General features: G+C 47.6%; 1 protein-coding gene across 2 annotated transcripts in view; it reads left to right on the top strand.

The window, feature by feature from the left end:
* Positions 1-22,897, top strand: part of ANKRD44 (ankyrin repeat domain 44) — a 552,838-nt gene extending 529,941 nt beyond the window's left edge. For both annotated transcript variants that reach the window (XM_069983563.1, XM_069983562.1), the window contains one exon: positions 22,762-22,897. The gene's annotated coding sequence lies outside the window, so the exon portion shown is untranslated. The remainder of the gene's footprint in view (positions 1-22,761) is intronic.
* The last annotated feature ends 541 nt before the right edge of the window (positions 22,898-23,438 follow it).

The following is a 23,438-nucleotide window of genomic DNA, read 5'->3' as shown; positions in this document are numbered from 1 at the left end:
GCGGTGGTTACGGGCAACGTGCGGTGGTTACGGGCAACGTGCGGTGGTTATGGGCAACGTGCGGTGGTTAGGGGTAATCTGGGGGGTTACGTGCAATCTGACGTGATTACGGACAACCTGGGGTGGTTACGGGCAACGTGTGGTGGTTACGGGCAACCTGCGGTGGTTACGGGTAATCTGGGGGGGGTTAGGGGTAATTTGGGAGTAAACTGCAATTATTACTATAATAAAAAGTGTGTGTTTTATTTTTTTGTATGTTTGTCACTTTTTGTACTTTATACATTCATCTTCACTGTATTACTATGATTACTGTGATATTTTCTATCACAGTAATCATAGCTTAGTGACAGAGACCAAATTGGTCTCTGTCACTTTAAATTTTCAGAGCTTGGCTGGTTGTGGAGCGCATGCGCACTTCATAACCAGCCAGGACGCCGAGGAAGAAGGAGCTCCGTGGATCCGGTGAGTATATGGGGAAGGGGGGGGTGACTGGGGGACGGGGGTGACAGGGGGGGTGGGGGGGCGACTTGGGGGGTGGGGGGACATCACTTTTTATCCCCTGTCACCAATCATGCATGGTGACAGGGGATAAAAAGTGCCGGTGGCACATGGCACAAGCGATCAGCGGTATATAGTATATACCGCTTATCGCTTGTACCGGGACCCCACAGGGGGGGTCCCGATGACTGCCCCATGCTCTCCGCTACCTCCGGTGGCGGAGAGCATGGGGCTTTCATTCATTTTTCTTTTTTTGATCACTGTTCACAGTGATTGCGGCGGCCATCTTGGATCCGATGGCCGCCGCGGGAGGGGGGGTTAGTGACTGGGGCACTAGGGGGCTGATCTGGGGTCTGATTTTTACTTATTTCATCTCCCCCCACCGTGGATTCACGGTGGGGGGAGATGAAATACAGCGGCGGCACCGGCCCATTAGTGACCGCCGTTTCGGCTGTCACTAAGGGGTTAATGGGGGTCAGCTGCGGAATCGCAGCTGATCCTCATTATCTCCGGTGCTGTACACAGATGAGAGCGGGATCGCTGTCCCTGCAGCGATCCCGTTCTTATCACAAAGCCCCGTCAAAGCCGGAACGTATATGTACATTCCTACTGCACGGGGCATGTGCAAAAGGAACGTATATATACAGATGGCTGACGTGAAGGGGTTAAGTAACCCTCCTGCTATCCTATGTTATGCACTTTGTTTTATCTGATGAAGAGGACGTATGTCTTCGAAACGCGTCATATTTGTGCTATATTAAATATATTTTTCACTATATTAAATGCATTTATTTAAGCTTTCGGCCACTTCTCTATGTGGACAGCGCTGACCGTGAGTACCTCAATTCCTTTTTATTTTATTCACTTATTCTCTCCACGGGCCCCATTATTTTGGGAGTATCCTGTGTTTTTGGTACAGTCAGCTTAGCAGTCCCTAGAGGTAGTAGGCCCCTATACAGTGGACTGTCACCAAACAAGACCCTGGATTTGGAGTTATACCCTGTTGAGGGGTGATATGCACAAAGCCCAAGTGGCATCCAGGTGAGCACCTTCTCACATAATCCTTATCCTTGGTGTATTGAGGTATCACACGAGGCGCCGGTGCCCGCTTTTTTCTTTTTCTCTCCCTTGTTCACATTATAATCCGCCACTGACTCTCTGATATGCGGCTGCCGGGGTGTCCTGTACTATCCCCGGCAGCGCGCACATCAGAGAGCTCCCCGTGCGTCTGTGGCTGTGACTTCCGGCGCATGGGGAGTTCTCTGATGCGCGCGCTGCCGGGGATAGGACGGGACACCCCCGGCAGCCGCACATCAGCCGGAGGCTGCAGAAGGGGAGAGGCTCGACGGGGGAACGGACGGCAGGTGAGGTTTTTTTGCGTTATCTGCTGGCAAGAGGGGGACCATCTATAAGGGGGAGGGGGACCATCTATAAGGGGAGGGGAAGGGGGACCATCTATAAGGGGGGGAGGGGGGACCATCTATAAGGGGGGGAAGGGGGGACCATCTATAAGGGGAGGGGAAGGGGGACCGTCTATGAGGGGGGACCATCTATAAGGGGGGGAAGAGGGGGGACCAGCTATAAGGGGGGGAAGAGGGGGACCAGCTATAAGGGGGGTAAGAGGGGGGGACATCAATTGGGGGGACCTTCTATAAGGGGAGGGAGAGGGGGACCAGCTATTAGGGGGGGAAGAGGGGGACCATCTATAAGGGGGGGGGGAGAGGGGGACCAGCTATAAGGGGGGAAGAGGGGGACCATCTATAAGGGGGGAAGAGGGGGACCATCTATAAGGGGGGAAGAGGGGGACCATCTTTTATAGGATTAGCACCCTCCTCTCCTTACATCCTCTGTGCTGCTGTGACCTCCCCTATAAGATCAGCACCCTCCTCTCCTGACATCCTCTGTGCTGCTGTGACCTCCCCTATAAGATCAGCACCCTCCTCTCCTGACATCTTCTGTGCTGCTGGGACTCTGTGACCTCCCCTATAAGATCAGCACCCTCCTCTCCTGACATCTTCTGTGCTGCTGTGACCTCTCCTATAAGATCAGCACCCTCCTCTCCTGACATCCTCTGTGCTGCTGGGACCTCCCCTATAAGATCACCACCCTCCTCTTCTGACATCCTCTGTGCAGCAAGGGACCAAACATTATGTTTATTGGGGCCAGCAGGGAGGGGAGGCAGGCAGTGTTTATTGGGGACAGCATTGGGGGGGCAGTAGTGGATTATAATGTGGGCGGATTGACCAGGGGAGGGGGCAGATTTTTTACAGTGTGCGCTTTGTGGTATAAATAATTGCATAGTTTTATAGCTTGGATAGTTACGGACTAGAGATGACCGGGTTCGGGTTCGAGTCCATCCAACCCGAACGATTGGCATTTGATTAGCGGGGGCTGCTGAACTTGGATAAAGCTCTAAGGTTGTCTGGAAAACATGGATACAGCCAATGACTATATCCATGTTTTCCATATAGCCTTAGGGCTTTATTCAAGTTCAGCAGCCCCTGCTAATCAAAAGCCGAAAGTTCGGGTTTGGATCGACTCGAGCATGCTCGAGGTTCGCTCATCTCTATTACGGACGTAGTGACACCAAATATGTATAGTTTTTGAGTTCTCTAGGTATTATATGTAACAGTTTATTATATATGAGGACTACAATGCATTTTTATTATTGGGGAGGGTTGGGGGATTTTTTTTCCCATGTTTTAATGCAAACATTTTTTACTTTTACACTAGTGTACAGTAACTAATCTTCTGATCACTGTTACAACACAATGCACTACCACTGTAGTGCAGTGTATTGTACATGGCAGCATTATGCTGACAGGCAATCTACACAGCCATGCCTCTGAAATAGAATTTCAAGCAAGCCACCTCCAACCAACAACACGGATATCCGGGCGCAGGTCAGACTTAAAGTAACCCAATAGGTGAGTATCCAATATTAAAAGTAATTTATTGTAAAGACCCAACGCGTTTTGAAACCATACCGGTTCATTTTTTTAAGAGTCATGCTACATTACAAGAAACAATACAACTTATAATAAAAGGAATTAGTGATGTCAGTGAATTGGGCAAAAACTCCAACACCAATCAACATTAACCCTTACCGAGATATAACAAAACACATGAAATAAAACAACATAGTCTTATAAAATGATATACAAAACATGATTAGTATATAAAGAATGATTAGTATGTAAGAATAAATTACATTATATGTCGTAAAATATGCAGAGAATAAAAAGACAAAGAGGATGAAGAGCAATAGCCAGAATAAAATAAGTTCAAACCTTAGTATTCTCTAGCACTTCATTAAGTCCACCTGGAGACAGTGAACAAAGTCTAAAAATCCAATAGGATTCCCTATTTACAAGCAGCCTAAACCTATTTGGTTCATCATCTGCAATCTGTTCCAAAATTGCCAAGACCTGAACGTTGGTGGTCTGCTATCCAACTACAACACAAACATCTGGCCACATTGCACCTTTTTGTACCAACAAGACCAGTTGTTTGGACACTATTATGTGTGGTTAAAGTAGTTTTCCGAAGCTTGCTGGGTGCAAGCTGACTGTGTAACGTGTTTGTTCTACGAAAAATAATAGAAGGATGTTTAGGGAGGATAGAACGCAGGATGGGGTCACTACAAACAATCTCCCAATGTTTTGTTAAAACATCTTCAATTTTTCAAGCATCACAATTATATTCAGTGATTAGTGACAGCACATAATTATTCTTTACTTTAATTTATTTTTATATACTAATCATTCTTTATATACTGTCATGTTTTGTATATCATTTTATATCTATATTGGTTTTTTTTTCATGTGTTTTGTTATAGCTCGCTAAGGGTTAATGTTGATTGGTGTTGGGGTTTTTGCCCAATTTACTGACATCACTAATCCCTTTTAGTTTAAGTTGTATTGTTTCTTGTAATGTAGCAAGACTCTTGAAAAAGGAACAGGTATGTTTCCAAATATGTTGGGTCTTTAAAATAAATTTCTTTTAATATTGGATACTCAGTCTCATCTATTGGGTTACTTTGAGTCAGACCTGTGCCTGGATACCTGTGTTGTTGGTTGGAGGTGGGTTGCTTGAAATTCTATTATTTCCATGGTAGAGATTGGGAGTGGCTGCAGTCCGCTGTTCATGCTATTACAAGAGTTGTGCCTCCCTGTTAGCACAACTTGACCAGGTGAGGGTTGCCATATTATATCCCCTTACCATTTGTTTAGTTGATCCTCTTCATGGAGCACTGTCCCATTTTCTTTTCATGCCACTGAAATGGCTGTGTAAAGGCATATCATTGGCACCCCTTCGGGCTTTCAAAGGGCCTCCAGGATTGCCAGGGAGCTGATTGGACGCCCAGACCTTGCCACAGCACTTTCGATCAGGCATGAATAGGTGTTCACCCCACCGGAACCTGTTGGGTTAAACTAAATCACTGTTACGGGTAGTTGCAGCAGGAGATCAGCCATCAAACTGAAAGCTGATCTCCTGCAATGCTGCATGCACTTAATCTTACCCTGCCGAAAAAGCAGATGGGGTCAGAATAGGGCCATTAGTGACCACCATAGAAATATCAGCCATATCAGCAGTTACTAAGGGGTTAAAGCTTCTTCCTCAAGCTGAGGAGTGGTCTAATATAGATATGTTTTTACAGTCCTTGAGGGGGCAAGTTTTTTTTTTGTTTTTTTTTTCGTTTTTTTTCTTTTTCAAAGTACATACAATATGAAAAAAACAATAAGAGAAGCAATTCCCATTCCTCCCTCCCCAACAGCACACGGGCAAAAAAAAAAAAAAAAAAACGGGGGGGGGGGGGGGGGTTGGGGAATTACCATTAAGCCTGCAGGTAGTCCCTATTCCACCATTTTTTCCATAATTTCTGATATTTCGCGTACCCTTTTCTCCCTTTCCTCGCTGCCAGTTCCTCATAAACTCTAACCCTTTCCACCAGCCTTCTCCAGTCCTCCAATCTGGGGGGATTTTCTTCCATCCACCTCCTAAGAATAACCACCTTAGCACATCCCAAAATTCTATTAATCAGTGTATTAGTTTCCCCATGTTCGATCAAGCCCCCGTGCAGAAGTTTCACCCCTGAATATATACCCGCGATATCCATCCCCATCGCCTGATCAACATATCGGAAGATCTCACTCCAAAACTGTGCGACTCTAGGGCATGTCCATATCTAGTGCACCAGATCTACCCCTAACTCTTGACACTTCTTACACCTAATCTCCCCGGTCTTCCTGAACTGCATCAGCCTTTTTGGGGGGCAAGTAATTCACAACCTGACCACGTTGGACTTGTCGAGTCCCGGCCCCTAAATCTTCGGCAAGGAAATGTCCTGCAGAAGACTATTGTACAGAATTCAGAAAATATATACTTTTTAAACAAAGTCTCTCAGTATAAAGGATGCATAGGTAGGTCTCCTCGATCCATTTCTTTAGAGCAAGCTATGTTAGGGTCGATCACAAGGTCAGGATTAGATAGACACAGGGAGAAAATAGGCCCCGACTGTTCTATATCTTCTACCTCCTCTTCCCTTTCTGCTAAAAATCCTATCCTAGCTATCCTTCTGTTACATGTGAAGAAGAACTGTGGATGCCAAGGCCAGACGTGAACTTTGTCTTCGGAAAAACCTGTGCTTGTACTGTGGTAAACCAGGTCATTAAAGGGAACCTGTCACCCCCCGTACCGGGGTGACAGGCTCCCGACCCCCCGTTAGAGACCCCTATACTTACCTCATCCCGCCGGGTCCCGATTCTGGATTCGGTCGGGTCCCGGAGATCTCAGCCGCTGCAGCCCGGCGCGCGCGCTGAGAGATGAGTCCAACACCCATAGAGAATGACAGGAGAGTCCAGCGCTCCGTCATTCTCTATGAGCGTTGGACTCATCTGTCAGCGCGCGCGCCGGGCTGCAGCGGCTGAGATCTCCGGGACCCGACCGAATCCAGAAGCGGGACCCGGCGGGATGAGGTAAGTATAGGGGTCTCTAACGGGGGTCGGGAGCCTGTCACCCCGGCACGGGGGGTGACAGGTTCCCTTTAAGTCTGAGACTGTTCCGCCAAGCCAAGACCACCGGCGAAAACTCCAGCACCTGAATGGTAATCAGGTGGTCAGGTATCTTACGAGATTTGGAGTAGATTGATGCTGCTGGTGTCCTTGTCATATTTTAACAAAATAATTTCTGGCCAAGCTCTGGTTGATTCTGGAGAGCTGGCCAACTTTGTTAATTCCTCTTTTGTCATTGCTCTAGGTTTTGGCTTATCTTGATTGTCCCCTGTCAGTAACTGGAGCCAAATTTACCCCATCGGCCAGGGGTAAGATCTGACCTCACAGATCTGTGTACAGATAGGCTCCATTCGTTTTTTTTGGTGATGGATTATCTGTCCTCTGATATTTCTTTGGGACCTCTCTAGCTAGACTTTCATAATTCAGTTCTTTACTGGTCCAAGAGGAAACTGGTAAAATGGGTTTGCATTTCCATTGCATTATGTTACATGCTGATGACATTGTCTCAGAAGAGAGTGATATTCCAAACTTTCTTTTGGATTTCAAAGATATCTTTAAAAGGGCTCTTCTGAGGCATTGCACCCGCATAGGCCTTACGATTCCAGTATTGAGCTCCTTCCAGGATCATTATATCCCAAGGGGAGAATCTTTAATCTCTATGTTTCCAAATGTAAGGCTATGCAGGAGTGTATTCAAGAGAGTCTCCAGAAAGCTATCATACGCTGGTTCTCTAAGATTGGTCTCCGTAGGGCCTACAATCTGAGGGAGACGAGTGAAAATGGCATTTAACACCCCGAAGGGCCACTTTGAATATATGGTCATGCCTTCGGGGTGTGTAATGCCCTAGCCGTTTTCCAAAACTATGTAAATGATTTTTTCAGGAACTTTCTTGGTCAATTTGTTGTCGTCTACCCTGATGATATTTTGATTTTCTCTCCTAACTGGGCTACTCATGTTGATCATGTCAGTCAAGTCATTTCTCTCTTGCGCTAGAATCTCCTTGCCAAATTGTCTAAGTTCCTGTTCGTGGTCCAAAAGATCACTTTTTCGGGTTACGTAATTACTCCAAATTCTTTTTGTCATGGCCATTGACAACTGGGAATGAGTTTAAAAGCACTCCAATGATTCTTAGGATTTTCTAATCACTACTGTAAAGGTTTTAAAAATTGCTTGATCTTTGCTATTAATGGACCCTAACTATAAAGGTGCTAATCTGACTAATTGGACCTGTTCGGAGGCTGAAAAGGCATTCAGACAACTCAAGAGGTGTTATGTCGAAGCCCCAGTCTTGATACAACCCGACTTAGGGCCCTATTCCACAGGAACGATAATCGGCCGAATCGGCCCCATTCGGCCCATTATCGCTCGGCGGAATAAAGAGAACGATCAGCCGATGGTGTCATCGGCCGATCGTTCATTTAGGGCCAGACCTAAAATCATCGTTCCCCCACTGTGCATCGCTACGGTGGAATAGCGGTGCGCGGCGGGCGACCAACGATTTGAGAAGCACAGCATACATTACCTGCAGGGCTTCTCCGCTCTGTCTTCCTCCCCGGGTCCCGCGCGCTCTAGCTTCAGAGTGGCCTGTCAGCTGACGGAGCGCTCAGCCAATCACAGGCCGGGACCGCTGCGGCCTGTGATTGGCTGAGTGGCTTGTCAGCTGACAGGCCATTCTGAGGCTAGAGCGCGGGGGCGGGGAGGAAGACAGAGCGGAGGAGAAGACTTTACAGATAACTTATTGCTGCAAGGACATCGGTAACAATGTCCCTGCAGCCCTCGCTCAACGATCATCGGGCCGTGGAATAGGCCCAGTAAACGAGCGGCGATCTAGCAGATCGGCACTCGTTTACATCGTTGATCGGGCCCTGCTTGGCTCGTGGAATACCACCCTTAGGGCCCTATTACACCAACCGATTATCTGGCAGATTTTTTTAAGCTTAAGCCAGGAGTGGATTTGAAAAGAGGAGAATCTCAGACTTTCCTTTTTTTAGCTATTCTCTGTTTATAGTCTGTTCCTGGCTTTGGCTCAAAAAAATCTGTCACATAATCTGCTGGTGTAACAGGGCTCTTAACCGTTTATCATTGAAGTAGGTTGAAGTAGGAGTGGGACCTGTTATTTCAGTTTATGACACATTCAAAACCTGTAGCCTTCTTCTCCTCTGAGCGCAACTATTATGTCGGTAATCATGGGCTCTTGGCCATCAAGTAGGCATTTAAGGAGTGGAGATTACGGATCACAAAAATCTATTTCATCTTGACAATGCTAAACAATACTCTCCTAGACAGGCTTGTTGGGCATTATTCTTCTGCTTTGATTTTGTTATGACGTATTGCCCTGGCACCAAAAATGTGTATTCAGAAGCACTTTCTTGTAGTTTTTGTGCCAGTGATGCACCTAAGGAGATACCTCAAAAAAATGTTTCCCCTAGTGTAGTGGTTGCCACGATCCATTCTGATCTTGCTGCCGCTGTGACAAGTTCACAGGCTGTTCCTCCCCGAAATACCCCATAAGGGAAATTTTTTGTGCCCTGATTCTCCATCTTTTGGAGAAGATTTGTTGTTCTGCTTTAGCTGAGCATCCTGACATTCCTATAAACACCCAAAACCCTCAGGCTGTAGCCTGGGGCAAAAAAAGCCCCTTTTGCATCAACACCCCTAAAATATTAACTTTATTATAATCTCTAAAATAGCAGTACAGATGAAAAACTTGATATTAGGGCGAACAATATTTGTAACAGGATTCTAAGCTGCTCCTATATCTCTAATACCCAGTCTGCATTACTGGGAATTGTGAAGTCACCCTAATTGTTGATTTTAAGATCAGTGTATTAGCTCTTCAACACATTTCATCCCAAGCGGCGTCATCAGGAAGAATAGGTATTGTGATGGCAACGTATGTTGATGAATAGCCTTCTCCAATCCCTTCCTCTTCCAGAAAAACCGTGGACCCATTTGTCATTTATTAGAACAGTTCTTGAGATGTTTAGTGTCTGACGCTTAAGACAAGTAGAGAGAATTTCTTCCTTTAGCAAAATTTGTGCTAAGTAATAGGGAAAATTCTGCCATAAAAATGTCTCCCAGATACTTGTCTGTACACAGCGCTGAATCTGTTAACCCCTTAGCTGGATCTATCAATGACTATGCACAGTATGGGCCCAAGCTCGGCAGAGCTTGGTTAAAGCCCAAGAACCCTTTAAGCATCAGACTAATAAAAGACACATATCTGGTCCGGATTATAAAGTAGGGGGCCAGGTCTCACTTTCTGTAAAAAATATATCTAGCTTAGAGTTCCCTCTGGGAAATCGGCACCAAAATGTATTGGCCCCCATTGCATTTCTGATGTCATCAATTCTGTCTCCTACAGATAACACTTGCTGAAATTTGTAATATACTTCTTTAAAAAAAATCTCGTGTTCCAGTACTTATCAGCTGCTGTATGTACATATACGCTGCTCAAAAATATAAAGGTAACACTTAAACAACACAATGTAACCAGGGCCGTCTTAACAGCATTATGGGCCCCTGGGCAGAGGTGCGAATTGGCCCCCCCAACCGCCACCATCAAATCCCCCACATCTTTGCATATAGTGCCCCCCATAGTAGCCAATCCCCCCCATATAGTGCCCCCCATAGTAGCCAGTGCCCCCATAGTAGCCAGTGCCCCCCATAGTAGCCAGTGCCCCCCATAGTAGCCAGTGCCCCCCATAGTAGCCAGTGCCCCCCATAGTAGCCAGTGCCCCCCATAGTAGCCAGACCCCCCCCATAGTAGCCAGTCCCCCCCCATAGTAGCCAGTCCCCCCCCATAGTAGCCAGTCCCCCCCCATAGTAGCCAGTCCCCCCCCCCATAGTAGCCAGTCCCCCCCATAGTAGCCAGTGCCCCCCATAGTAGCCAGTGCCCCCCATAGTAGCCCGTGCCCCCCATAGTAGCCAGTGCCCCCCAAAACAACAAACCAGTTACTCACCTGTCCGGCGGCCCCAGCAGCTGATGTCTCCCGTCAGCGCGCACTCCCGACATCCTCCGGCACAGGCAGCGGGGTACGGAGTGACTGCCTGTGCCGGAAGTGACCTGCTGCATGACACATCCAGGACACAGGCAGCGTCTCTGTACCCCGCTGCCTGTGCCGGAGGATGTCGGGAGTGCGCGCTGACTGGAGAGGAGCTGCTGGGGCCGCCGGACGGGTGAGTTCCTGGACTGCCCGCCCCTTCTATCGCCGCTTAGCTGAGTCGATCAGAAGCCCAGGAAAGTGCTGCTCATTGCACTTTCCTGGCTTCTGATCGGCTGTCAGCTGAGAAGTGATAGAAGGGGCGGGCGGAGGGGGTGGCTCAGGGCCGCTCACTATGCATATGCATAGTGAGCGGCAATAGAGGGGGCGGGCGGGACGGCTTCCTTGCGGTGCTCAGCACTGCTTGGGAGCCGTCTTTGCTTAATAGGACGCACTTAGTTTTATAAGTGCGTCTTATAAAGCTAAAAATACAGGTCACAGAGGGCAGGGGCCCCCTAGGACGCAAGGGCCCCCGGGCAGCCGCCTACCCTGCCCAATGGATAAGACGGCCCTGAATGTAACTCCAAGTAAACTTAAACTTCTGTGAAATCAAACTGTGCACTTATGGTACTTTTACACGGAGCAATAATTCGCCCGATCACACGATTAACGATTTTAAATGAACAATGTTTTTTTTATAACGATCAGCGTTTAGACGGAACGATACATCGTATGAAAAAATTGTTATGCGATCGTTTTGCGATCGCTTAGGTCTATCTCACACACAGGTGAAATTGTTGAAAGAATATTTACACGGAACGATCTGCAAATTTTTTGCGAACGACCAACGATAATTTGAGAACATGTTGAAAGATCAAAATGAACGATTTCTCGCTTGTCGTTTGATCGTTCGTTGCGTTTACACGTACGATTATCGTTCGAATTCGATCGTTATCATGCAAATTCGAACGATAAATCGTTCCGTATGAAAGGACCATTAGGAAGCAACAATGATTGACAATGAATTTCAAATGCAATTATCAAGACACACTCAATAAAGGAGTGGTTCTGCAGGTGGGGACCACAGACCACTTCTCAGTACCTATGCTATCTGGATGATGTTTTGGTCACTTTTGAATGTTGGTGGTGCTTTCACACTCGTGGTAGCATGAGACAGACTCTACATCCAGGATGGCACATCAATGAGGCAATGTGGCATGAAGGCCTGCAGAATGACCTCCAGCAGACCACAAATGTGCATTTGTCTGCACGAACAGTTAGAAACGGACTCCATTGGGATGGTATAAGGGCCCGACATCCACAGATGGGGGTTGTGCTCACAGCCCGACACCATGCAGGACGCTTGGCAGTTGCCAGAGAACACCAGAATTGGCAAATTCGCCACTGGCGCCCTGTGCTCTTCAAAAATGAAAGCAGGATGACACTGCCACAGTCTGGAGATGCTGTGGAGAGCGATCTTTACCTGCAGTATCCTTCAGCATGACCAGTTTGGCAGTGGGTCAGTAATAGTGTGGGGTAGCATTTCTTTGGAGGGCTGCACAAAGAAGTTGCAGCGGCACTACAGGTCACAGGTCACTCCTCTATATAGTATACTCTCACCTTGGCTCTGTTCACAATAGCAGTCCATAAACATCATATGTGACGAAAGTTGTAGAACGGCACATCACCCTAACCCTTTGAGGACCAAGCCCAAAATGACCCAGTGGACCGCGCAAATCTTCATTTTTGTGTTTTCTTTTTTTTACTCCTCCCCTTCTAAGAGCTCTAGCACTTTCAGTTTTCTATCTACAGGGCCGTGTAATGTAAGGGCTTGTTTTTTACAGGAGTATTTGTACTTTGTAATGGCGTCTTTCATTCTACCATAACATGTATGACGGAATCCCAAATATATTATTTATGAAGATATAAATTGGTGAAATTGTAAAAAAGAATGCAATATGGTAACTTTTAGGGGGTTCCTGTGTCTACGTAATGCACTATATGGTAAAAGCAACATGATACCATTATTCTATAGGTCAGCCCGAACACAACCATATGCAGGTTTACACATATTTTCTAATGTTATGTTTGTTTGTTTTTTATGAAATCCTTTTTTTTTTTTGCAATTAATTATTAATAAAATGGGCCTATTGTGACACTTATAATGGTTTTATTTTTTCACCTACGGGGCTGTATAGGGTGTCATTTTTCCACATGATCTCTAGTTTTTATTAATACCATATTTGTAATGATCGGATGTTTTGATCACTTTTTATAAAAAAAAAATTTATATATAATGTAACAAAACAAACAAAAAAAATCGGCAATCTGCACACTTTTCTCCCTCTTTTCGTTTACACTGTTTGTCGTTCGCGATGACGATTGTTATATTTTTATAGATCGGACAATTATGCACACTACAGTATATTATGTTTATTTATTTATTTTTATATGTTTTATTTATATAACGAGAAAGGGGGATGTTTTAAACTTATTAGGGGAGGGGCTTTGGGGTGTTTGTAAAACATTTTTTTTTTTTACACACATTTTAAGTTCCCTTGGGGGACTTTTACATACATTTGTTACATTACACACACTGATCATTGCTATGCCATAGGTACGTCCTTGGTGGTCTAGGGGTTAAAAAGCTTCACCTTTATTTTACATCAGACAGTACAATGCTTTGTACTGTCTGATGTAAAATAAAGGTGAAGCTTTTTAAGGTGATGTGCTGTTCTATAACTTTCTTCACATATGACAGCCCTCCATGTGCTCGCCAGAGGTTGCCTGACTGCCATTAGGTACCGAGATGAGATCCTCAAAGCCCTTGTGAGACCATATGCTGGCGCAGTCGGCCTTGGGTTCAGTGGCGTCGCTATGCATGAATATCCCAAATGAATTCAGCCTAGCCCCGAAAAAATTTTTCCCTCCGCCACCCACGGCTCGCCAGTGCTGAAAAAAAAGCAGCCGCGGCCTCTAATAAGGATCCCTGGCCTGCTCGCACCATGTACTGCCTGCCCCCAGGTACCGCCGCTGCGCACGCATCCAATGAACAAGTGCCCGATGGCGTCATTGCATGCGTGCGTCGCACCCGGCTGCAGCGGCGCCCAGCTCCCATTCAGCCTCTCTCCTGCCTCCGGAGGATCCCCCTGGTGGGCCCTGAGGTGTCCTGACATGGTCGGGTGGCTCCAGCAGGTCCCCTACCCAGGACTGTTGAACTCAATAATGCCCCAAATACCCTCCGGCCCGCCAGCAGGCCCCCCCAAATACCCTCCGGCCCGCCAGCAGGTCTCCCCCCAGGACTGTTCAACTCAATAATGCCCCAAATACCCTCCGGCCTGCCCATGCTTCCCCCAGACCTCACTGTGCACAGCCATTCCGCCCCCTCCTCCCTCCTCCATGATATCCCGAGCGCTGGATGTGATCTCCTCAGCAGGTGCAATGCGATGACATCATCGCGCCTGCTGGAGGATCCATCCCCGGGGGCATAGAAGCTAGAAGACAGCTAGAAGAGAGAAGACCTGTGCTCTGGCCGGATTAGGTCAGTATGACTTTTTTGTTTATTTGTGTTGAGGCAGAGCAGGGGGCATGCACTATGGGGGCAAAGCAGGAGGTATATACTATGGGGGCAAAGCAGGAGGTATATACTATGGGGGCAGAGCAGGGGTATATACTATGGGGGCAGAGCAGGAGGTGTATACTATGGGGGCAGAGCAGGAGGTGTATACTATGGGGGCAGAGCAGGAGGCGTATACTATGGGGGCAGAGCAGGAAGCGTATACTATGGGGGCAAAGCAGGGGTATATACTTTGGGGGCAGAGCATGAGGTATATACTATGGGGGCAGAGCAGGGGTATATACTATGGGGGCAGAGCAGGGGTATATACTATGGGGCAGTGCAGGGGTATATACTATGGGGGCAGAGCAGGCGTATATACTTTGGGGGCAGAGCAGGAGGCATATACTATGGGGGTAGAGCAGGAGGCATATACTATGGGGGCAGAGCAGATGAATTGTAGCTAAAAGAAATCATCATGGAGGCCTGGGCCGAATGGGGAGGAAAAGGAAAAGAGAACATCTCAGTTTAAAGAAGACGTCACCTGTGAGTCACTGAATTAGGTTTTTGCATTTTGTATAACGTTTTCTGGTAGGAGTTCCCCAGAGGCCATGTGTACAGAGGGAGCTGTGAGGGAGCTTCCTGGGTCACTCTTGCAGTGGTGGGCACCACTGGGGTATACCATTACCGATGACAGTGAGCCTAACAGGAGCCCAGGGCAGGTGGCTGCTTGTGTCTGCTTAGCTGCAGTTATTAAAAGTGGGGGAAGTAGAGCTAGAGCAGTCATTGGGGTTACTAGCTTCTGCAATGGGCTCCTTCGCTAACTGCTTATGACGGAACTCAGAGAGCCAGGGTCCCGGATGTTTTAGTACCCTAGCAATGCCCCTGCCTGGGTTCCTCCAAATGTAGGACAATGTTAGACCTCATGTGGCTGGAGTGTGTCAGCAGTTCCTGCAAGATGAAGGCATTGAAGCTACGCCCGCTCCCCAGATCAAAGTTCAATCAGCCTGTAGTGTGTTTTTTTTACTTTAACTTTGTGTGTGACTCAAAATCCAGGCCTCTATTGGTTAATAAATTTTGTTTCCATTTATGATTTTTGTGTGATTTTCATGTCAGCACATTCAACTTTGTACAGAATAAAGTATTCAATGAGAATATTTCATTCATTCAGATCTAGGATGGTTTATTTATGTGTCCCCTTTATATTTTTTTTTAGTAGTGTACATAGATATGTGGGACATACAGCAGCTGATAAGTACTGGAAGACTATACCTTTTTAATAGAAGTTAATAAAAAATCTCTGGCACTTTCTGACATAAGCTCAGTTAAAAGAAAAAAATTGCTGGAGTTGCCCTTTAACCCCTTGCCTCTAAAGCCTGTTTTGGCCTTAAAGGGAACCTGTCACCCCCCGTACCGGGGTGACAGGCTCCCGACCCCCGTTAGAGACCCCTATACTTACCTCATCCCGCCGGGTCCCGCTTCTGGATTCGGTCGGGTCCCGGAGATCTCAGCCGCTGCAGCCCGGCGCGCGCGCTGAGAGATGAGTCCAACGCTCATAGAGAATGACAGGAGAGTCCAGCGCTCCGTCATTCTCTATGAGCGTTGGACTCATCTCTCAGCGCGCGCCGGGCTGCAGCGGCTGAGATCTCTGGGACCCGACCGAATCCAGAAGCGGGACCCGGCGGGATGAGGTAAGTATAGGGGGGTCGGGAGCCTGTCACCCCGGCACGGGGGGTGACAGGTTCCCTTTAATGACCAAGCTAATTTTTTAAAATCTGACCTGTCTCACTTTATGCGCTTATAGCTCAGTGATGCTTTAAAGTATGCTAGCGATTCTGAGATGGTTTTTTCGTCACATATGGCACTTTATGTTAGTGGAAAAATTTGGTCACTACTTTGTGTTTTTTTTGTGAAAAACATCAAAATATCATGAAAAATTTGAAAAATTAGCATTTTATGAACTTTGAAATGCTCTGCTTCTTAAAAAAGGAAGTCATAGCACATAAATTAGTTACTAAATCACATTATCAATATGTCTTCTTTATTCTGGCATAATTTGGTAAACATATTTTACTTTTTTAAGGTGTTACAGGACTTTGAAATTTATTAGCAATATATCAAATTTTCATGAAATTTCCAAAATGGATTTTTTTTAGGGACCAGTTCTTTTTTTAAATGGATTTAGGAGGCTTGTATACTGGAAACCCCCATAAGTGACCACATTTTGGAAACTAGACACCTTAAAGAATTAATCTAGGGGTATAATGAGCATTTTAACCCTACAGGGGCTGGAGGAAAGTGTTCACCATCAGGGCGTAAAAAAATTGAAAATTTAAATTTTCCAATAATATATACGTTTAGATTAAAGTTTCTAATTTTCAAAAGGAACATGAGAAAAAAAGCTCCCCAAAATTTGTAACGCAGGTTTTCCTGAATACAACGGTACCCCAGATGTGGGCGTAAACCACTGTATGGGCACACAGCGGGGCTCAGAAGGAAGGGAGCGCCAATTAGCTTTTTTAATGCAGATTTTGCTGAAGAAGTTTCCGAGCGCCAGGTGTGTTTGCAGTGCCCCTGTAGTGTCAGCAGAGAGAAACCCCCCCATAAGTCACCCCATTTTTGAAAGTATACCCCTCAAAGAATACATCTTAGTGTGTGGTGACCATTTTGACCCCACAGGTATTAGAGGAAAGTATTCAGAATTAGACAGTTAAAATGAAAAACCTGAATTTTTCCAATAATATGTTAGTTTAGTTTGAAATTTCTCAATTTCACAAGGAAAAGGAGAGAACATTCGCCCCACAATCTGTAACGCAGGTTCTCCTGAGTAGAACGGTACCCCATACATGGGCATAAATCACTGCATGGGCACACAGCCGGGCTCAGAAGGTAAGGAGCGCCAATTAGCATTTTCAGTGCAGATTTTGCTGAAGAAGCTTCTGAGCGCCAGGTGCGTTTGCAGAGCCCCTGTAGTGCCAGCGGAGTAAAATCTCCCCATAAGTCACCCCATTTTGGAAAGTACACCCCTCAAAGAATTCATTTTGGGGTGTGGTGAGCATTTTGACCTCACAGGTATTAGAGGAAAGTATTAAAAAGTAGAGAGTAAAAATGAAAAACTCGAATTTTTCCAATAATATGTTTGCTTAGTTAGAAATTTCTAAATTTCACGAGGAACAGGAGAGAACATTCACCCCACAATCTGTAATGCAGGTTCTCCTGAGTACAACGGTACCCCATATGTGGGCATAAACCACTGTATGGGCACACAGCCGGGCTCAGAAGGAAAGGAGCGCCAATTAGCATTTTCAGTGCAGATTTTGCTGTAGAAGTTTCTGAGCGCCAGGTGCGTTTGCAGAGCCCCTGTAGTGCCAGCGGAGTAAAATCTCACCATAAGTCACCCCATTTTGGAAAGTGCACCCCTCAGAGAATTCATCTTGGGGTGTGGTGACCATTTTGACCCCACAGGTATTAGAGGAAAGTATTCAAAAGTAGACAGTAAAAATGAAAAACTCGAATTTTTCCAATAATATGTTCCTTTCGTTTGAAATTTCTCAATTTCACGAGGAACAGGGGAGAAAATTCACCCCAAAATCTGTAAAGAAGGTTCTCCTGAGTAGAACAGTACCCCATATGTGGGCATAATCCACTGTATGGGCACACAGCAGGGCTCAGAAGGAAGGGAGCGCCAATTTGCTGGAGCAAAACCTCAGCTAGTAATGGTTATTAGAACAGCGCATTTACTAAAATACAATAAAAAAATGAGATTACAGGTAATGTGGGGTGGTTACGAGTAATCTGGGGTGGTGATGGGCAACCTGCTGTGGTTACGGGTAATCTTGAGATGATTACAGGCAACCTGCTGTGGTTACGGCCAACGTGAGGTGGTTACGGACAATCTGGGTTGGTTACGGATAAACTAAAGTGCTTATATGTAATTTGGGTTGGTTACGGCAATCTGGCGTGGTTATGGGCAATCTGGAGGGGGTCATTGGCAATTTAGGGTGGTTAGAGGCAACGTGCGGTGGTTAAGGGCAACGTGCAGTGGTTACGGGCAACGTGCGGTGGTCAGGGGCAACGTGGGATGGTCAGGGGCAACGTGGGATGGTCAGAGGCAACGTGGGATGGTCAGGGGCAACGTGGGATGGTCAGAGGCAGCGTGCGGTGGTCAGAGGCAGCGTGCGGTGGTCAGAGGCAGCGTGCGGTGGTCAGAGGCAGCGTGCGGTGGTCAGAGGCAACGTGCGGTGGTCAGAGGCAACGTGCGGTGGTCAGAGGCAACGTGCGGTGGTCAGAGGCAACGTGCGGTGGTCAGAGGCAACGTGCGGTGGTCAGAGGCAACGTGCGGTGGTCAGAGGCAACGTGCGGTGGTCAGAGGCAACGTGCGGTGGTCAGAGGCAACGTGCGGTGGTCAGAGGCAACGTGCGGTGGTCAGAGGCAACGTGCGGTGGTCAGAGGCAACGTGCGGTGGTCAGAGGCAACGTGCGGTGGTCAGAGGCAACGTGCGGTGGTCAGAGGCAACGTGCGGTGGTCAGAGGCAACGTGCGGTGGTCAGAGGCAACGTGCGGTGGTTAGAGGCGAGGCAACGTGCTGTGGTAAGAGGCGACGTGCTGTCGTCAGAGGCGACGTGCGGTGGTTAGAGGCAGTGTGCGGTGTGTTAGAGGCGACGTGCGGTAGTCAGAGGCAAGGTGCGGTGGTTAGAGGCAAGGTGCGGTGGTTAGAGGCGACGTGGGGTGGTTAGAGGCGACGTGGGGTGGTTAGAGGCGACGTGCGGTGGTTAAAGGCGACGTGCGGTGGTCAGAGGCGACGTGCGGTGGTCAGAGGCGACGTGCGGTGGTCAGAGGCGACGCGGGGTGGTCAGAGGCGACGTGCGGTGGTTAGAGCGCACACGTTAGAGGCAGTGTGCGGTGGTTAGAGGCGACGTGGGGTGGTTAGAGGCGACGTGGGGTGGTTAGAGGCGACGTGCGGTGGTTAGAGGCGACGTGGGGTGGTTAGAGGCAGTGTGCGGTGGTTACGGTCAACGTGTGGTGGTTACGGGCAACGTGAGGTGGTTGCGTGCAATCTGGGGCGGTTATGTGCAATCTGGCGTGATTACGGACAAGCTGGGGCGGTTACAGGCAACCTGGGGCGGTTACGGGTAATCTGGGGGGTTAGGAATAATCTGGGACGTGCGGTGGTCAGAGGCGACGTGCGGTGGTCAGAGGCGACGTGCGGTGGTCAGAGGCGACGTGCGGTGGTTAGAGGCGACGTGCGGTGGTTAGAGGCGACGTGCTGTGGTAAGAGGCGACGTGCTGTCGTTAGAGGCAGTGTGCGGTGTGTTAGAGGCGACGTGCGGTAGTCAGAGGCAAGGTGCGGTGGTTAGAGGCGAAGTGCGGTGGTTAGAGGCGAAGTGCGGTGGTTAGAGGCGACGTGCGGTGGTTAGAGGCGACGTGCGGTGATTAGAGGCGACGTGCGGTGGTTAGAGGCGACGTGGGGTGGTTAAAGGCGACGTGCGGTGGTCAAAGGCGACGTGGGGTGGTCAGAGGCGACGTGCGGTGGTCAGAGGCGACGTGCGGTGGTCAGAGGCGACGTGCGGTGGTCAGAGGCGACGTGCGGTGGTCAGAGGCGACGTGGGGTGGTCAGAGGCGACGTGGGGTGGTCAGAGGCGACGTGCGGTGGTTAGAGGCAGTGTGCGGTGGTTAGAGGCAGTGTGCGGTGGTTAGAGGCGACGTGGGGTGGTTAGAGGCGACGTGGGGTGGTTAGAGGCGACGTGCGGTGGTTAGAGGCGACGTGGGGTGGTTAGAGGCAGTGTGCGGTGGTTACGGTCAGCGTGTGGTGGTTACGGGCAACGTGAGGTGGTTGCGTGCAATCTGGGGCGGTTATGTGCAATCTGGCGTGATTACGGACAAGCTGGGGCGGTTACAGGCAACCTGGGGCGGTTACGGGTAATCTGGGGGGTTAGGAATAATCTGGGAGTAAACTGCAGTTATTACTATAATAAAAAAAAGTGTGTGTTTTATTTTTTTGTGTGTTTGTCACTTTTTGTACTTTTACACATTTGTTTCACTGTATTATTATGATTACTGTGATATTTTCTATCACAGTAATCATAGTTCAGTGACAGAGACCAAATTGGTCTCTGTCACTTTAAATTTTCAGAGTTGGCTGGTTGTGGAGCGCATGCGCACTTCATAACCAGCCAGGACGTCGAGGAGGAAGGAGCTCCGTGGATCCGGTGAGTATATGGGGAAGGGGGGGGTGACTGGGGGACGGGGGTGACAGGGGGGGTGAGGGGCGACTTGGGGGGGCGACACTGTAACACTTTTTATCCCCTGTCACCAATGATTTATGGTGACGGGATAAAAAGTGCCGGCAGCACTGGGAACAGGCAATCGGCGGTATATAGTATATACCGCCGATCGCCTGCTCCGGGACCACACGGGGGGGTCCCCGATCACTGCCCCATGCTCTCCGCTACCTCCGGTGGCGGAGAGCATGGGGCTTTGATCATAATTTATTTCCATCCCTGCGAACAAACATCGCAGGGATGGGGGCGGCCATCTTGGATCTGATGGCCGCCCGGGTACGGGGATCTGGGGTCTGATCGGGGGGGCTGATCTGGGGTCTGAGGGGACATTTTTCATCTCCCCCCACCGTGGATTCACGGTGGGGGGAGATGAAAGCTCTCGGCGGCGCCGGTAATTCCCGGTACCGGAGATCACCGCTATAACGGTAATAGCGGTGATCTCCGGTATCGGGGGGCAAGGGGAGGGGGCCGGGGGACATACTAGTTGTGGCGGTGGGGGGAGGCAACGTGCTGCAGCCTCCCCCCACCGCCCGATCTCCCCATAGACGCTGCGGTCGCATTGACGCGGCGTTTATGGGGTTAACTGCCCGGGGGGAGCGCGGCTCCCCTCCGGGCAGAGGCAGCAGGGGGATGCTGTGTGACATAGCATCCTCCTGCTGCCCGATCTTCTATAGGGACAGCGGGGGGAGGCAGGGAAGCCATGACGTTCCTGGAACGTCATGTTGCGGGAACTACCTGCTTTACATGACGTTCCAGGAACGTCATTTTGCGGCAAGGGGTTAAGCAATTTTATCTTTTAAATCCTTCACAACCTAGTATGTCTAGCTAAGGTTCGGTGGCCTCTCATAAAAGGGACAAAATAGTAGTCTGGGTATGAGAAGGGCTTACATTTAACACTGTGAAAAGTGCCTCATTGTATTGGTGAGGTGAATAAGCTCATGAGTGAAGGAAAGGAGCAGCTGACTCTACTGATGTTAGGAAATGAAGCAATCTTTTGAGACTAATGGTACTTTTACATGGATCGATAATTCGCCCGATTGCACAATTAACGATTTTGAATGAACGATCAGCGTTTAGACGGAACGCTACATCATACGGAAAAATTGTTTTGCGATCGCTTAAGCCTATCTCACACATAGGTGAAATCGTTGAAAGACTGTTTACACTGAACAATCTGCGAATTTTTTGTGAATGATCAACTAAGATTTGAGAACATGTTGAAAGATCAAAATGAACGATTTCTCGCTCATCGCTTGATCGTTCGCAGCGTTTACACCAAGCGATTATCGCTCAAATGCGATCGTTATCGTGCAAAAACGAGCGATAATTGTTCCATGTAAAAGGACCATAAGGTCATGTTACCACTTTGTAAGACACCGACGATTCTGTGACCCCGCTGGGTCACAGAATAGCCGGTGTCAGAGAAGATCATTTTGATGATCTTAACTCTTGATGAATTGGGATGCGGGCGCTTCCGTGCTCGTCTGCATCCCAATTCGCAGCTGCACACAATGGCCGCACACTCCACTGTGTGTACTGACAGGCTTTCTGCAGCCACTATTCAGTGAATAGCGGTCGCAGAAAACTGACATGACAGTTTTTGCGGTGCCACTAGCGATCTTCGTGGAAGTGTATACTATGTGTATACACTCCAGCCAGGATTCCCTCAGCCTGCAGCACAATGTAAGTTCTGTATGAATCACGGCCGTTGTTGCCGTTGTACAACAACGGCCATGGTTAATACAGAACTTACGTTGTGTGAACATAGCCTAAAAGTGTAGCTGTTGTCTTCTGTGTATCAACAGGACTAACAGAAGGACTTAGGGGGACATGTATGAAAAGGCGTAAATACCTTTTATAGGCAGAGATGGGGCAGATCGCTGTAAAAATATTTGCAAATGGTATATTTTTTTGCATCTGCGCCACCTTCGCCAGAGGGGGTGTTACCGGGGGTGCGGCAGCACACAGAGGGGGCGCAGCCTCTGCGTGCGCTATATTTATCCGGTTGAAAAACGATACTGAAACCTACGCGAGCTCTGAGCTGGCGTAGGTTCCTAAATTTTCGCACAGATAGGCTCCGTGCCATTGGGATTTTTGTAGAGGCAGTATACATAAATCCCCTGAGCTCCAGAGCTGCAGGGACATTTGTATGCCCGGCGTAAAAACCGCTGGACTTCATAAATGTCCCCTTAAGCTTTTCTGAACAACATGTCCACAGACCATGTAGAAGCGCTAGGTAGCATTAGGTCTGTTATATATAATATAAAATAATATCCATTATAATTCCAGGCTGTAGTGCAACAAAATAGGAAAAACAGTGTAGTTTCTCACAAGGCACTGTGTTCAACCCAACCTATTTTATCTTGTTATAATGTATTGATTTATGGTACAATTAACACATCATATTTATTCCTTTTTTTTTCTTCTCAGGGTCCTGTGTCTATTGAAACTATGCAAAACCATGGAAATTCCCTAAGAAAACAATGAAATGTAGATGGCAACCGTTGATGTTTAAATGACTGTCACCAGAATAGTCATGTTTAAAAAAATAAAAAATAAATATATATATATATATATATATATATATATATATATATATATATATACACACACAATATTTTTTGTCATAAAGCATTCTATTAAAACTTTGTATTGCTGAAATAAATGCTGCATTATAATACTGTTGAAAATGCTTCTCAGAATAATTCATAAATATGATACAAATATCAAGTATTTCATAAATTTGTTTGCTTCTACTTCTGCTCCAGTCAAAGGCAATGTTTTAAAAGATTCTAAGATTGATCTGTACGCTGGGAGATAAACAGCTTGCTTTTATCCCCTATTGTAATGCTGCGTTTACACGTAACGATTATTGGCCCGATCGTACGATTAGCGATGTCGGATTTACGATTTTTTTTTATAACGATCAGCGTTTAGATGGTACGATATATCGTACGGATATTCGCACTGCGATCGTTTTGCGATCGTTTAAGCCTATCTCACACATTGGTTAAATCGGCGAACGACTGTTCACACGGAACGATGTGCGAATTTTTTGCGTACGATGAACGACGATTTGCTGACCTGATGAAAGATCACGATGTACG

The sequence above is a fragment of the Dendropsophus ebraccatus genome, chromosome 9, assembly GCF_027789765.1.
Source record: "Dendropsophus ebraccatus isolate aDenEbr1 chromosome 9, aDenEbr1.pat, whole genome shotgun sequence".
Classification (NCBI taxonomy): Eukaryota; Metazoa; Chordata; class Amphibia; order Anura; family Hylidae; genus Dendropsophus; species Dendropsophus ebraccatus.
This window is presented reverse-complemented; position numbering and strand designations above follow the sequence as displayed.